This window comes from Vulpes vulpes, chromosome 5 (assembly GCF_048418805.1).
Source record: "Vulpes vulpes isolate BD-2025 chromosome 5, VulVul3, whole genome shotgun sequence".
In the NCBI taxonomy this organism is placed as follows: Eukaryota; Metazoa; Chordata; class Mammalia; order Carnivora; family Canidae; genus Vulpes; species Vulpes vulpes.
The window spans coordinates 108,747,687-108,762,580 of NC_132784.1; positions in this window are offsets into that span (position 1 = coordinate 108,747,687).

Here is a 14,894-nt window from a genome sequence, read left to right on the forward strand (position 1 = left end):
TCCCTATCTCACAGAGTTACTGTGAAGGTCAAATAAGATCATGCATTAGGGGGCAAGTAAATAATGCCCCTCTGGAGTTGAGAACTACTGAGAAAAGAAGACAAAGATGAATCGTTTTGTTTTTTTAAAATCAGATTTATTGGAAGAGCTGAGGTGGAGAATTTGGACTGAATTTATGGCCAAGGGTGGGGGCCCTACTTGATCCCTCATAGGTCCCCCCTGAATGAGGATGTGGAAGAGGAAGGAGTCTGTGAGTGGCACTCTGGGCCTGGGGACCTGCCCCGCTATCTCCAGCACCACTGACCAGCCCCGAGGCAGGCGTGACTGGCATCAGTTACTGTGACGGGACGGGGGCCCCCGAGGATTTGGTAGCTCAACTAAGCTCATGCAATGAGCAAGCCACAGAGCTGGGATCCACAGCCCGCGTTTCACTGCCAGCTTGAGAGAAACCAGGGCCCAGCTAGCAAGAGACTCTCCTGCCCCTGGAGGCAGAGGCTGGGGACAACCAGCTCAACCGAGGGGGAACGCTTCCCCTTCTCAGGCTGATCTCACACGCGTCGCCTCCTTCCATTCATTCATTCACCCACTCAGTAAATACGTACTGAGCAGGGCCGTGCGCCGGACAACCTTCCTGACTCAGAGGCTGCAGCGGGGAACCAGGCAAGCTCCCTGCCCACAAAACCTACGTGTGAGTGAAGAGACAGATCCCGAGAATGATCCACATAGAAGGAAAAGTAGGCAGATGGAGCGGGACCTGCACATGGAGACAATCTCAGCTTAAACGTGACATCAGGGCTGAAGACAGGCTGAGCAGTCAAGGAGGGCTGCTCTGAGCGTCACATCCAGGGGAGACCCAAATGGAGTCAGAAAATGTGACGTCCAGGGAGTAACATTCCAGGCAGAGGGATCAGCCAATGCAAAGTCCCTAAGAAGGTGGCAATGCAGGGATCTAGTACTAGCAAGTGAGACATTATGGCTGAGAACCGGCGAGGAGGAGGGTGGCAGGAGAAGAGCTCTTAGAGCTGGGGGTCGGCTGGAAGAGGGAGGTGAGCCATGGGATGCTCAGCCTTATTTATCACAGGACACATTTGGGGTTTTACTCTTAAGTGTGTCAAAACCTGGAGGATTATAGATGGAACAAGAGGCTTGATTTGACTTATACTCTTTTTCAAGATTTGGCTTGTTTATTTGAGTGAACAAGAGAGAGAGACGGAGGGAGAGAGGGAGGGAGGTGCAGAAGGAGAAGCAGACTCTCATGTGAGGAGTCACATGGGGCTCACGTTTGGCTCGATCCCAGGACCCCAGGATCATAACCCGAGCCCAAGGTAGATGCTTAACCGACTGAGCCACCCAGGTGCCCCTTGACTTTTATTCTTAAAGTATGGTGCTGGCTATTATGCAGGGGCAGGCTGTTAAGGGCAAGAATGGGAACAGGGAGCCCAGTCCAGTTACAAAGCCACTGGAGGGCTGCATCTGCCGGACAAGGGTGGCTCGTACCAGAGGTTAAGGCAGGGGGCATGTTAAGAAATGGCTGGTTTGGGACCGTTAACAGGATTGTAATCCTAACAACCTGCCTGTGAAGACAGGAGGGGTGGGTTTCATCCCTAGGAACCCAAGAGGAAACCCAGAGCCCCAGTGCAGGAAGGGGAGGATGAGCGACTGATGTGGGGGATGAGAGCTGAGCCTGCTCTGGAAGCAGCTCCCCCAGCCCTGGCTGAGGACCCCTGCTTTGGAGACACTGGAATCACACAGATTGTCCAGCTGGAGGCCCGGCAGCAGCCACTGAGCCGCCCTTGGCTCCTCAGCCCTCCCTGTCAAGATGGCAGGCCAGATGCACCATCTAACACTTGCTGTGTATTTTTCGGATGACATTTCCCCAGTAGTGAAAACACAGCATGCCACTTCAGTGCAAGATGGTAGAACAAAGGCACCACTCCAGGGGAGGCACTTCCAATCCCTCCCATCCAGGGAGCCATGCCTTATGTCCCACAGAGAGGCCAATGACGCTTCATTTCAATACACATTCTTGAGCCCCTGCTTGCCTGGGGCTTGCTGGGGTGCCAAGTAGTACCTCACAGGGTGCTGGGTTCTTCATCTGGTGGCGGGAGATGGGGTGCAGGGTCCCCGGAGAAGGAGCAAGGATGGCCCTAGGATTGAGGGATGGAGGCCAGCAGAAGGTCTTCCATGTGTGCCCTGAACAAGATTTGGTGATGGAGGGTAGGGAGGGGACCACCGGGCAGGATGCTGCGTGAACAGAGGTGCGAGACGCCCACACGTAGCAGGGTGGAGCCCCGCCTCTGGGGCTCTGGTGGGGCCTGGGCCACAGCAGCCACAAGAGAAACAACTAATATTTGCACAGTGATGTGCCAGGCAGGCCCTGAGCAAACCTGAAGGCATTTTCTCACCAGGTCCTCACACACCGGGAGGTGGGATGAGTTTAAGTGACTCAACCAAGACCACACAGTAAGAGGAGAAATGTTGATTTTTTCAAATAAAAAAAAATTTTTTTAAGATTCTATTTATTGGAGGTAGAGAGAGAGAGAGAGAGAGAGAGGAGGAGGAGGAATGGGGTGGGGTGGGGGAGCAGCAGAGGGAGAGGGAGAAGCAGGGACCACGACCTGAGCCGAAGGCAGCCGCTCAACCGACGGAGCCACCCAGGTGTCCCTAAGTAATGACCTTATTGAAGCACTACACACGCAGAAAAGATTGCAGACAGTAGGTGTACAGCTGGGCGCACCCTCACAGAGGACATGCGTAGACACCACAACTCGGGTCATGGAACAGCATCTTACCTCCCTATAGTCCCCTCCCGCCCTCCCCACAGCCCTTCCCTCCTCCCCAGAGGCAAGCGCTTCAGTCTATCCTGACTTCTGACTCCATACATTTGTTTCTGGAGTTGAGATCTGCACCCAGGTCCCTGGGAACCCTGAGATCGGGATTTTAGTAGGCACAGTAATAGGTGGGCAGACTTCCCAGTCTGGTGGGGTCTGCAGAGCGTTGTTTTCCCAACCACATCTCCATCCGTGCGTTGCTCCCTGCACCCCTCTTGGTAGTCAGTGGCAGCCAGGTGACCCCTCTAAAGGAGCTCTGGAAAGCACCTGCGAGCTGTCCTGTCTCGAATAGTCCCTTCCTGTGCTCCGTTACATGGATGTGCACCAGACTGCAGGTCCAGGAGGTTTCCCACTTCCCCTCTTCAGGAAAACGTGATCTAATGACAAGTGTGTCCTTTTGGAGAGAGTAAATCAATAGCTGGCCCTGAGCAGTGTCCTTGAGTAGACTTAACCATATTCTCAAAGCTAAGGGTTTTCTGAAACGTAAAGAAAACTCTGTAGTCACTGCAAAACAAAATACAAGGATTCCAGATTCCCAGCTGGATAAGACAACTCGCCCTACTCCCCCACCGCATCACCCCCAGGCTGTGTTCTGGTACAAACCGAAACAACGGTGACGACAACAAAACAACATGAATTTTGCTAAAAACATGATTAGTCTGGGCCTCTGCCAAAACCCTGCTCCCGGCGAATCTTATTTTTCCTGGGTCCTGTCACCTGGGCCAGGATCAACCCCTGACCTTCCCAGGCAGCGCCTCTCAAGGGCCCGCTCCCCACCCCCCTTCAGTCCTGGGTGTTGGAAACGGTCTAAGGGGTGACACCTCCTGCCCGACACATGCCGGGAGTCAATCAAAAGAACAACGTGAATGGAACTGGAGGGTATTATGCTGAGTGAAATAAGTCAATCGGAGAAGGACAAACAGTGTATGTTCTCATTCATTTGGGGAATATGAATAATAGTGAAAGGGAATATAAAGGAAGGGAAAAGAAATGTTGGGAAATATCAGGAAGGGAGACAGAACATAAAGACTCCTAACTCGGGGAAACGAACTAGGGGTGGTGGAAGGGGAGGAGGGCGGGTGTTGGAGGGGAATGGGTGACGGGCACTGAGGTGGACACTTGATGGGATGAGCACTGGGTGTTTTTCTGTATGTTGGTAAATTGAACACCAATAAAAATTAATTAAAAAAAAAAAAGAAAGAAACTTGGAGAGAGTCGGAGAAGTCAGAGCAGGGCTTTCAGGACTGGGGCAGCTATGGTGCGACGGCCCCAGGCGGGGATGCTCCGCGGGGACCCGAGGCCAGGCCAGCAGCCCGAGGGACCCGTCCCCGCTGGGAGGTGAGCAGGGGCACGGAGGGGACTAGCCTGCGGGGGTCCCCCGAAGGCCCCTGGTGGGGGAGGGTGGGGAGCCGGAGCTCGGACTGTGGGAGAGCAGGACACAGGGGAGGCAGCGGGTGGGGGGCTGGGGCGCAAGGCTCGCAGCCACAATAGCAGAGGTCAGATTGCATCTGCTCCACCTCCGCACTTCACCTTGCCCAGCCTCAGGCCCTTTGCCAGGAAATAACGGACCACAAGCCACTTCACACAAGTCAAGTGCGATTCCAAGTGAGCGGATTTCGTGACACACAGTCGAGGTTGGCTGAAAGGCTGGTGGCCCAAAGGGCCAGGAGACCGCTGGGTGACGCTGCCTGGCGGAGTCCTGCAGCCCAGCACCCTGGACAGCGAAAGGGGCACGTGGGAGGTGGTGTGACTTACAGGCCGTGTTGTGGCCAGCACCCACACACTCGTGCAAATATACTCACACACATACAACATACATGCACATGCACCCTCGTGCACACTCAGATCATACATGCACACTCACAGCCTCGTGCACATACACACTCACATACCCTCATGCACACTCAGTCACATGCATCATACATGCACACTCCCACACCCTCGTGCACATGCACTCACACACATCATACATGCACATGCACCCTTGTACACATGCACTCACACACTCGCATACATAATGCACACTCACAGATACATCCTCGTGCACATGCACTATCATATACACTCACATACACCTTTGTGCACATAAACTCATACATGCACTCATGCACATACACTCTCATACACTCACACCCTCATGCACACACCATACACACATACCCTCATACCTACAAACTTATACGTACGCTCACTCTCATAGTCACACTCACTCTACACAGTCATACATACACAATTGCACACTCACATGCAATTCACATATACACCCTCGTGCACACTCGCACTTTCACTCACACACCCTCATGCAATACTCTCATACACTCACACACACACCCTCCTACATACACTCTCACGCTCACATGCACAGACACACTCATACCATCAAACTTACACATACACCCTCTCACAGTCATACACACATGCTTACAAATCACACACACATTCACATGCATACTCACACATGCACACCCTCATGTACATACACTCTCATACACTCACACACACATACATACACAATTACACATATACCTTCACACTCATAGTCACACATGTACACTCACACATGTACACATTCATACCTACATACTCATACTCTCACACGAGCAGAAGCTACCCCTCTGTCAGATCCTCCTGGATGCTACAGCAGCCAAGAGAGGCAACCGTGCATTAACCCTTTCTGCCTGTGCTCACACACACAAAATGCAGCCAAGAGAAAAGTCTGCAGATCTGCGTGTGTCCAGGAGCCATGTTACAGACTGTTAGTAAATTGGAGGATGTTGTTGCTGAGTGAGTGAGCCTTGCAAGAACAAATAAATCTCTGACATAAAGCTCATCAGAACCATCTCAGAGGAAATGCTCACCCATCCCAGCCTTTCCTCTGGGGCCCACTCCCACTCCAGCAACCCCCCACACTCACGTGCATGCACTCACACCATGTCTGCATGAAAATCTCACTTGAAGTTTTAAAAACACTGGTTGGGATCGAATTGAGAGATTGTTTTTAAAGGAGACTCTAGTGGCAGAAGGACTAGCAGTCTCCCTGGAGCTTCTCTGCTGTGGCAGGAGGGGAAGCATGGTGACCTCTCTCCAGGCTGTCCTCCTCTCCGCTTCCTCCCAGGGGCCTTGTGCAGGGGTCTGAAACCTCCCAGCAGCTGGAGAAGGGGTCTCCCCCCTCAAGAGTGAGCAGGGATGGAGAAGTCCCCATTGGCCAGGACCCTCCACCCACACAGCCTGACTGTACCGCATCTCCTCTTCCTCAAGGGCCTGACCTGGGGAAGGAAAAGCAGGACCCTCCCGAGGCCTGACACAGGAGCTCCTGCTATGCTATGGGAGACACACCACCTCCCGAATGCCAGCTTCATCCTTCCCAGGGAGCATGGGTGGATGATGCTAATCCCAACACATCAGTGACACACTCTTCTCTCAGCTCTGAGGTTGGTCGGAACCCACCTGGCATGCATCAGTCGGTTCTAGGCCTCCTCTTTTGGAAGAGTTTACATTCTAATCAACTCGATAAATGCTCACAATGGACCCAATGTGCCCTGAAGAAATTTTAGGGAAATTTATATGAACAATTATTTTAATCCCTCATAAATGTAGGGCATTAATGAATTTTAAAAGCATTAACCTTTGTTACTTAAACATGACACAACCCTGTGAAGCAGTAAGGACCAATACTGGCGTCCAAAAGTAAAGAAACTGGGGGTCAGGAAGTAGTAAATCCAGGGACAGGCAACTGGTCATTTGCAAAGCCAGGCTTAGGAGGTCTCCAGCGGGAAAAGCTAACGGGAATGCCCAGACATGTTCACATGAAACAACCCCACAAGGGGGTTGCATGAGACACACTGGGGGACACAGGTGCTGGAGGTTTCCTTCTTACTAACCAGTGTGGGTTCTGGTGGGAAGGTGTCCATGGTTTCTTGTGACCCCCTACATCCAGGAACCAGAATCATCCCTCTTTGTGGGTGCTCCATCCTGCTTCATACGAGGGCTGTGTCTATACATGAGTGACCACTGGCCATGTATGAGGTCCCTGAGGGCAGGCAGGGCTTGGCGCAGTAGCCGGCACAGAGTAAATGGTCAGTATTTTTGAACTGACTGTCCTCCAGCTGTTTTGAAGGTTAGATAGAGCAGGGCTTGACGGTGCTGTGGCTCCCTGCTGCCATCTAGTGGCCAGTTTTGGTTTTTGTTGTTAGTTGTTTTAAGATTTTATTTATTTTTTCATGAGAGACAGAGAGAGGCAGAGACACAGGCAGAGGGAGAAGCAGGCTCCATGCAGGGAGCCCGACGTGGGACTCTATCCTGGGACCCAGGATCATGCCCTGAACCAAAGGGAGACACTCAACCACTAAGGACCCAGGCGGTCCTAGTGGCCATTTCTAAGAACCAGATCACAGATGGAGCTGTTTCCCCAGCCAATCTGCCAGCAGGCCCACCAGGGATGCGGTCCACCCTTCTGGCCAAGAATAAGTCACACACAGATTTCTACAACATTCTTTAAAAATATACATGTATCTCATGCTATCAATAGTGTCTGGCTCCAAAAAGAAAAGTCAAATAAGGAAATCAGCCAACAGGTAGGCATTCATTAGGTGAACAAGTATATGCAAGACTACATCAAAATATAGGAAAAGCACACCACCTCACCTCAAAGAGCCTGCAGTTTAATTTGGAGTCATAACATCCCACAGCCAGACATCCCCATACACTTCACATACTTAGAGCAGCACAAGTTTGAGAATTCCAGGTAACATTTGACCTACCAGACAATGCAAAAACTTTCTGGGGCAAAAAAATTTGAGAAAAACGATTGGCATACTTTTATATATATATATTTTTCCACCTGATGGTCCAGATAACCAGAAAGCCCTATTGCTACCAAATACCTAGGAATTCTAGATAAAATATTAAAAAGCCCTGCCTAATGCCAAGGGGAGCAAACAAGAAAATTAAGACATGTTACAGGAGCCAAGAATAGGAATGGAAACATAAGGATAACACACTGTAGAAAATCAACAAGCAGACTTGTAATATGATGAAGTAGTTTTCCTGAAAGCTAAAAATAAAGCCAATGAAATTAAAAACTCGATGGTTAAGTTGTAGATGACAGACTAAACATGGCTGAAGAGATAATAAGGGAACTGGAGCTAGATCTGAGAAACTTTGCAAAAATGTAGCCTTGAGAAGCTGAAAACATGAAAAATTAAAAAGAGTAAGAGACTGGGGAGAGACTAAAGGGTCCTACATACATGCACCTACAGACCGAGAGGGAGAGAACAGAGGAAGGTGAGTAGACAACAGGAGGAAAGGGAACAGCTATGATTTTCTAGAACAGAGGAAACAGATCTTGCTAACTAGAAAGCACAAGTAAGACAATTTAAAAAAAAATCCACACCTCAACACTTCATGACAAATTGCAGAACATCCAAGACAAAGAGAAGTCTTTGGGGAAAAAAAAAGAAAGAAAGACGGGAGAAAGTAGACAAATATGTTCAAAATACTAAGAGAAAATACATGGCTTGGGGCACTTGGGTGGTGCAGTCAATTAAGCGTCTGCCTTCAGCTGAGGTCATGGTCCTGGGGTCCTGGGATCGAGCCCAGCATCAGGCTCCCTGCTCAGTGGGAAGTCAGCTTCTCCTTCTCCCTCTGCTGTTCCCCTGCTTGTGCTGTCAAATAAATAAATAAAATATTTTTTAAAAAAAAGAAAGAAAATACACAGCTAAATTCTTGATCAAAAGTGACAGTAAGGGGCACCTGGCTGGTTCAGTCAGTAGAGCACACAATTCTTGATCTTGAGGTTGTAAGTTCAAGCCCCACATTGGGTGTTTAGATGATCTAAAAATAAAATCTTTTTTTTTTCAAGGATTTTAATTTATTTATTCATGAGAGACACACAGAGAGAGGTAGAGACATAGGCAGAGGGAGTATGGGGAGCCTGATGCAAGACTCGATCCCAGGACCCCACCCCAGGATCACAACCTGAGCTGAAGGGAGATGTTCAACCACTGAGCCACCCAGGTGCCCCTAAAAATGAAACCTTAAAAAAAATTCTTTTTAAGTGAAGGTAAAATAAAGACATTTTCCAACAAAGTGTGTACCACTGATCCCCTCTGTGAGGGGATTGCTTAAAGGATGTTTTTTAGGAAGAAAATAGAACCCAGAACAAAGAACAATGCAAAACCACATAGGAAGTAAAGACGTCAGCAAAACTCTGGATAAATCTAAACAAGCATTGACAGCATACAGAAATAATAATTTTTGAAAAATAATAATTAGCTGAAGGGATATAAAAGAGGAAAGTGGAACTAAAATGCTTGGCAACATGAACATGTCAGATGGACAGTGTGATCAGAGTTACAGCTTCCCAAAGCTCTTACATTGTTTGGGAGGAGGCTAGGGATTTTGTCAAGTCAAGTATGCTAATGCCCACACATTAATTTTAAAAGATAATTAAAAGGAAAAATAGAATACGTAATTTCCAAACCTGTAGAGATGATAAAAGTGAATATAGAAATCTCAAGAACTTCGGGTTAAACACAATAGATTAGGGGATCCCTGGGTGGCTCAGCGGTTTGGCGCCTGCCTTTGGTCCAGGGTGCAATTCTGGAGTCCCGGGATCGAGTCCCACGTCGGGCTCCTGGCGTGGAGCCTGCTTCTCTCTCCTCCTGTGTCTCTGCCTCTCTCTCTCTCTCTATGTCTATCATAAATAAATAAATAAATCTTAAAAAAAACACACACAATAGATTAAACCACTGTTCTCTCTCTGCTTCCTCCTGGAAACACTCTAAAGATAATATTGACACAAATAAGTGAGTTCAGCAAGGTTGCAAGATAAATGACCACTATACAAAAAAATCATGTGTATTTCTAAATGCTAGCATTGGAACTTGGAATTTTAAAAAACACTATTTACAATAGCACCAAAAAATATGACATGCGTTTTAAAAATCTGATAAAAGATGTATAAGACCTGTAAACGGAAAACTACAAAACACTGCTGAGAGAAATCAAAGACCACCAAAAAAATGGAGAGAGAGATTTTGTTCATAGGGCAAAAGACACAACATCGTTAAGATGTCAATTGTCCCCAAATTAATCTATGGATTCAACACCATACCAATTCCAGACTCAGCCAAGACCTTTGGTAGAAATGGACAGATTCTAAAATTTATATAAAAATGCAAAGAACCTATAATAGCCAAAACTATACTGAAAAAGAAGAACAAAGTTAGAGGGCCAACACTACCTGATTTTAAGACTTATTATAAAGCTGCAGTAATGGGACGCCTGGGTGGCTCAGTGGTTGAGTGTCTGCCTTCAGCTCAGGGTCCTGGGATCGAGTCCCGGATCAGGCTCCCCACAGGGAGCCTGCTTCTCCCTCTGCATGTGTCTCTGCCCCTCTCTCTGTGTCTCTCATGAATAAATAAACAATTTTTTTTTAATTTTAAGTTGCAGTAATTAAGACACTGTGGTATTGACACCAAAATCGACAATAAGATCAGCAGAACAGAGTCCAGAAACAGACCCACAAACATAAATAGCTGATTTTTGACAAAAGGCACAAAAGCAATTCAGGGATAAGAGTCTTTCCAACAGGGGTGCTGGAACAAGTGGATAGTGCATGCAAAATCATGAACTTCCACCTAGAGCTCACAGCATCAACAAAAATCAACTGGAAATGGAACACAGGCTGCTCCGACCAGAGGTAAAGAAGTGAACACAGTAGGCTTCCAGCTGGTTCACAGGCCCTGCCCCAAAGCCAGGGCCTCTGCGTGGCCGGCACAGGCTTTGACTCCACCGACTGCCTTGCTGTTTTCATCTGCCCTAGCCTCCTTCCTGGCGGGGTACAGACACTGCATTTTCCTCACTAACACATGGCCTGAGTCAAAGTTGATCATTTCTAAATACCATTTTGTCCCACTTACACTGAAAATAAATAACATGCTTTCTGTTTATATTATAGTTTTTACTGTTTCTAATTCAGGGTGTATCTCTTCTCTCCCATCATGTACTAAACCGTAAAGTTGAGGAGGGCAGACGTTACCCTCTCATTTCCCAGATGGAGAGCCTGGCAGGACAAGTGAGGGGACGTGCCAACATGACAGGCAGGCAGGGAGGTTCAGAGCAGAGCGAGGCCGCCTGCCTCGTGCCCGGCCAGCGCTGCCTGCCTGTGCCAGGCCTGGGCTCACTTACGACCCCAAGTGATGGGAAACACGTCTGTCTACCTGAGTCACCAGGTGACTTGGAAGGTTTGGGTCTCATCCAGGGGTTCTCAGGCTGAGAATTAAGGACAGAACGACAGAAGGGCAAAATTCAGGCGCTCTATGAATTTAAGACTTACATCTTTATTGTCATCAGCCTCTGAAATATTTGCATTTCCTTACATTATGAATGTAGGCAACGAACCACAGGAATATGAGCTGCTCTGACTTCTTAAGAAGCAGTAGAAAGCAGTCATTTTCCTTAACATGTTATACTTGTTACAGAATTCCAAAGTGTCATTTAGGTTCATTAATTCCACATAATCCTGGTAGTTCTTAGACCTGACACAGGATCTTGTTACTTGATGGTTTAATAAAGAAGCACATGTACCACCACATCACACATTTGTTTCTATATTTTGGTAATTGTGTTGCAATAAAATTCACTTCCTGGGGCCTCTGCCTGGCTCAGTCTTGAAGACCTGACTCTTGCTTTCTGCTTGGGTCATGATCCCAGGTCCTGGGATGGGGCCCCGCGACCAGCTCCATGCTCAGCAAAGGGTCTGCTTCAGATCCTCTCTCTCCTTCTCCCTCTGTCCCTCCTCGAATAAATAAGAAAAATTAAAAATTTTTAAAATATATCTATATCTATATATTTGGGCATCTGGGTGGCTTAGTCAGTTAAGCATCTGCCTTCAGCTCAAGTTATAATCCTGGGGTCCTGGGATCAAGCCCCACATCAGGCTCCCACCCAGCAAGGAGCCTACTCTTCCCTCTCCATCTACTGTTCCCCTTGCTTGTCCTCTCTGGCTCTCTCTCTCCCTCTGTCAAATAAATAAATAAAATATTTTTTTAAAAAAAGAGAAATAAAACTATATATATATACACACAATTTATATTATTTGTATGTAATATATATTTTATATATATATTTATATATATAAATTCTTTTTCCTTCTATGTAAATATAATATATAATATAGATATATAATATCTAATATATTATCTAATATATATAGATACATAATATCTAATATATATCTTATATATATATATATATTCTTTTTCCTTCTATGTTTTGGGGTGTTATTGCATGCAGGTAAAAACATTATCCGGAGAGGGGGTCCTTAGAAGGCACATTGCTAGAGAGGCCTAGGGACAAAAAGAAATTGAAAACCTTAATCAAGAAAAGAGAGGTGATTTCATAGGCCCGGGGAACATCCTGAGGGAGGGGACACCATCCTGAAGGACACCATCCTGAAGGGAAGCAAGCACAACACAGGCTAACCCACTGAAGGTGCCCAGTGCCCCCTCAGACTCCTCAGCTACAGAATCAGAGGCCACGATATCTGACTCCTTCATTTTGATGCCAGGACTATCCAATACTCACTGTTTTGAGGTCTTAAAAAGCACAGCATGAATTTTTCAGATCAATTTGAAATTACTAGATAATACCTATGCATATATCTTCTCTTCCCCCATCCCCTCTCATCACGGGCCTTACATCAGGGGAGGCATCAAAGTTGATGAGAGGCCCAGGAAGGGGGGAGTCCCAGCTTGGGAAGCTCATAGCCCTGGGGTGGCTAAAACCCTGACCCCCTTTGGGCATGTCTCCACATCAGAATGGCCTATTTGGTTTTGCTAAACCTTCCTCTGTCAATAGACGAGGCTACCCTGGGAGCAGGGCTTTGGCAACGCTGCAGAGAATTCTAGTTTAGGGATTCTCCCCAAGTCAGCCAGCACCTCCCAGGTTCCCTGAGTTCCAGAGGAGAAATGGCCTTCCCAAAACTCAAGTCCCATCCATGTAGCCCAGTTCCCGAGAGCACAAAACAGCCACCACTCCCTGAGCATCTGATAGCACGCCCGGTCCTGCGTCTCTGTACTCTTGCTCAGTGCTCTGGGCCAAGCAGGGGGCTTTGCCCCTCAGTCACAGCCTGCCCGAGACCACCCAGCTATCATGTGAAGGAGCCAACACCTTACGCTGGCCCTGAGAGCTCCAGAGTTGCTGACCCCAACAGGCTGTCTCTCCTTTGAGCAGAAGCTAGAGGACACAGAAGTCACCAAGCACAGGTGGAACCACCTTCCATGAAACTCAGTTGACTCCAACTAACTAAATTTTTTTTTAAAGGTATTTGATTCTCTCTCCTCATTCTACTTCCTTCTGCCAACCAAGTGGGCATGACTTAGGTCCTTCTCCCTGCCAAAAAGAACCAATCCAAAGCCGAGATCCACCCCAACTTTTGCCAACAATGCCTGCCCCTGGAGAAACTCCATGATGAAACCCAGGAGAAAGGAATTCTCTTTCGTAAAAGCCCTAATCAAGGGCACCTGGGAGGCTCAATCTGTTAGCATCTGCCTTCAGCTCAGGTCATGATCCTGGGATCCTGGGACGAGTCCCCCCATCAAGCTCCCAGCTCAGTGGGGAGCCTGCTTCTCCCTCTCCCTCTGCGCCTCCCCACTGCTTGTGCACACTCATTCTCTCTCAAATTATCAAATAGATAAATATCTACTTATCAAATAGATAAATAAAATCTTTTTAAATAAATAAAGCCCTAATTGAGTCCACGGCAGACCTAGTGCCCAGGTAGTAGGATCCTGACCCATTCACTTTGCCTCTGGACCCTGTTTTCCTCAGCTGTAAAAATGAAAGGCTTAGATTCCTGTTAACAAGAAAACTCAGAATTCTCAAGGGAGATGCCCTCTTGCCAACTTTAACCACATTTCTGTTTTCTCTATTAAGATTCAGAAAAGATGTCATGAAGGGTACCATAACTAAAACCTGCTTGAAGATGACTCCTTGCCCACCCCTGAGGACATCCTAAGGAACTCATCTGGGGGCAGCCATAGTTTAGCATCTATGCTAGGGTAGGGGTGGGACTTGCAACCTGAGAGGGCAGTGCTGGGCTTGAATGGGCTTAAGAGCAGACTCAAACCTTCTTTCCAGTCCCCACACAGGCAGAGAAGAGTCTTACAGCACAGGTGACCTTTCCAGGAGAAAGCCCTCCCCCCCCCCCCCCCCGCCCCTGCCAGTGCAATGAACACCACGGATCCAAATGTTCTGTATGATGCGATACACAAGGACCCCGGGTTCCAGCCCTGCCTATGCATCTGATTCACCTGCACAGTTTGTTATAGAAGGTCTTCTCCCTAGACCTACAGAATCAGAACTCCCAGGAATGGATCACAGCGATCATTTCAACAAGCCCCCACGGACTGTGATGACCAGCTTGGAGAACCACTTAGGTTCTTCTTGGCAATAGGGAAACCAAGAGGGTCATTTCTGAGGGGCCCTGATGAAGGCTCTCATAAAGACCTTCCAGGAAGGAACAAAAGAGAAATCACATCAGCAGTCAGATGTCTGGGGCACTCTGACAACTCTCTTAGAACCACAGAAGCCAAGCGAAGGACAGCAGCCCAGCCACAGCAAGGCCACCCTCCTGTCGCGATCCGGATCCCCCCGCTAGATGGCAGACATGCACCAGACAGCCTCACCTGGCAGGGTGCCTCCTTCCCAGCAGCTTTGGGTTAAACCCCTTCCCTCCGCGGTGAAGCCAGAGCAGGATCGCATGCCTTGCATGCCTTGCAGGAGGGTGGAAGCGAAGTGAAGGTGTACAGAAGAAGGCTGGAAAGGTCCGAAGGAAGTATTGCTATGAACGTCAGAAATTTCGCAAACTAAAAAAGAACAATAAAGAGGAATCTTGAAACCTCCACAGCTGCTATTAACTCACATGAGAGAATCCTGGGGTTTCAGCAGAAAACCCCCAGAGACACGTGAGATTTGAAGGCAGAGGCCAGGGGATCCCTGGGTGGCTCAGTGGCTTAGCGCCTGCCTTTGGCCCAGGGTGCGATCCTGGAGCCCTGGGAT